The 2,569-nt window shown below is 35.4% G+C and overlaps 1 non-coding gene across 1 annotated transcript; it reads left to right on the top strand.

Annotated features, from left to right (window-relative positions):
- The first annotated feature begins 1,331 nt into the window (after positions 1-1,331).
- Positions 1,332-1,438, top strand: LOC128291038 (small nucleolar RNA R71). The gene has a single exon (XR_008280815.1). It is a non-coding gene; the product is annotated as a small nucleolar RNA R71 (small nucleolar RNA).
- Positions 1,439-2,569: the final 1,131 nt, after the last annotated feature.

The raw sequence follows: 2,569 nt of genomic DNA, 5'->3' as shown, positions 1-2,569 counted from the left end.
CAAAATCAACAGGGAATATGAATTTATCTACTTTTACGAGTACATCCTCGATAATACCTTTAAGATATTTAATAGATCTATCAGCTAGTTGAATACTCATCCTAGTAGGTTTTGGTTCCCCAAGGCCAAGTTGCTTGAACATTTTGTAAGGCATCAAATTAATGCTAGCGCCTAAATCAGCTAGTGTCTTTTCAACATTTAAACTACCAATTAAGAAGGGAATAGTAAAACCTCCTGGATCTTTCAGTTTGGTTGGCAATTTATTTTGAAGTATGGCCGAGCACTCCTCGTTGAGTTCTATTGTAGACAACTCTTCAAACTTCCTTTTATTTGTTAAAAGCTTCTTCAAAAATTTTGCATATGTAGGCATCTGCGAGATAGCTTCAAAAAAAGTAAGTTAATATGTAACTGTTTAAAAAATTCAAGAAATTTACCAAATCGTGCATCCATGTGGTCTTTCTTTAACTTTACTGGATATGGAATTGGTGGTTTATATGCCCTCATCATCAGTTTCTCACTTGTTTCAGGTTTTACCTCCTCATCTTCTTTTCTGTTAGCTTCTTGTGGTAGCTTCTTTTCAGATTCAGCTAACACTTTCCCACTCCTTAGTGTATCTGCTTTCACATGCTCTTTTGGATTGGGTTCGGTGTTACTAGGTATCCCTAGTGGTTTCTCTGAAATCATCTTAGCCAGCTGTCCTATTTGATTCTCAACTTGTTGATTTTTAAGTGTAGTTTCAGTGTTCTAAAAATGTGTTTCTGCTACTGAAATAAACTTTGTCATCATCTCCTTAGGGTTTGGCTTTTTCTCTTACTAGTAAGGTTGTTGTTGGAAGCCTGGAGGGGGTGGTGGTCTCTGATTCCCTTGGCCCCCATGAGAAATTTGGGTGATTTCTCCAACCTGCATTGTAAGTGTTACTGTAAGGATTATTTTGAGGTCGAGGACTATTACCCATATAATTCATTTGCTCATTCTTTATGTTGGGGCCGTAGGGTGGGTATTCTAAATTACTCATTCCACCACCACTTGCATCGCACTGCATTACTAGATGTACCTACGTAGAACCAAATAAACCATCAATCTTTTTATTTAAGAGCTTTACCTGATTTAAGAGCATAGTAACTGAGTCGACGTTAAAAATGTCAGTTGCTTTTGTCAGCTTTGTCCTCATGACTTGCCACTAATAATTGTTCGGTGACATCTCTTCTATGAACTCATAAGCTTCTTCAGGTGTCTTATTATTGATAGTTCCTCCAGCAGCTGTATTGATTATTTGTCTAGTTGAGGGATTCAAACTGTTGTAGAAAGTTTAAACCTGTAGCTAAAGAGGTAGCCCATGGTGGGGGCACCTTTTCAATAAATCCTTGTATCCCTCCCATACATCATAAAGTGTTTCTAAATCCATCTACACAAAAGAAGAGATATCATTCCTCAAATTTTCCGTTTTAGCCGATGGAAAATATTTAAGTAAAAATTTTTCAGTCATTTGTTCCCAAGTAGTGATTGACCCTCGTGGTCACGAGTTCAACCACTGTTTAGCCTTTTCGTAATGAAAAGGGAAATAATCGAAGGCGAATGGCATCATCAGAAATGCTATTGATCTTAAAAGTGTCACAGAATTCCAGAAAATTTGCTAAATGAGTGTTTGGATCTTCGTCCTGCAAATCATCAAACTGAATGAACTGTTGTATCATTTGAATTGCGTTAGATTTCAGTTCAAAATTATCTGCAACAATAACAGGTCTAACTATATTCGATTTAGTTCCTGTTAAATTGGGCTTAGCATAGTCGTACATAGTATGAGGAGCAGGATTCTGATTTACTGGATTTGCAGCAACCACAGGAGGCAGCAGGTTGTTTTGATTTTCAGCCATCTCATCGGTATTAGTAGTGTCATCCTCGTGCTCTTCGTTTATATACTGTAAACTTCGCCTTATTTCTCTACGATTTCTATGAGCTATACTTTCAATTTCACTGTCAAATAGTAGAGGTCCTGACGGATTTCTTCTAGTCATAAACTATAAAAAACCTATCAAAAGAAAATAAAAGAAATATTAGTAATTAAAAAAATTGCAATAAAAATAAAAATGGCTAAAGTAATAAAAATTAAGCGTTCCTAATATCTTAGTCTCCGAAAACGGCGCCAAAAACTTGATTGTCACTAAACTAACTAAAAAAACTAGACTAAGGCAAGCGCACCTATCGAACAGTAGTATAGTTATGGTGAGACCGAAAATATCGTATCTACAAGGACTAAAAGTACTAGTAATTACTATCTTTTTATTATCTAGCCTAAGAATTAAAGGGATGCTTTTAAACTAAGCCTAATTATCTAATTGACTTAAAGAAAATACGACAGAGATGAAAGTTGAAAAATACTTTTGAAAACCGATGGAGAAGACAATACCCAAGGAAGAATCCACTTAGACTATACTTATTACTTCTGAATTAGACGATTTATTCACTTGACTTAATCCGTAGAAATCCCTGATTTATGTTATTATCTCTCTCGAGACTAAAAACAACTTACTCTAGGTTAATTAATTGAAATCTCTTTCTAATTAAAACC

This window comes from Gossypium arboreum, chromosome 3 (genome assembly GCF_025698485.1).
Source record: "Gossypium arboreum isolate Shixiya-1 chromosome 3, ASM2569848v2, whole genome shotgun sequence".
Classification (NCBI taxonomy): domain Eukaryota; kingdom Viridiplantae; phylum Streptophyta; class Magnoliopsida; order Malvales; family Malvaceae; genus Gossypium; species Gossypium arboreum.
Note: the sequence above shows the minus strand (reverse complement) of the source record. Positions and strands in the feature narration are given on the sequence as shown.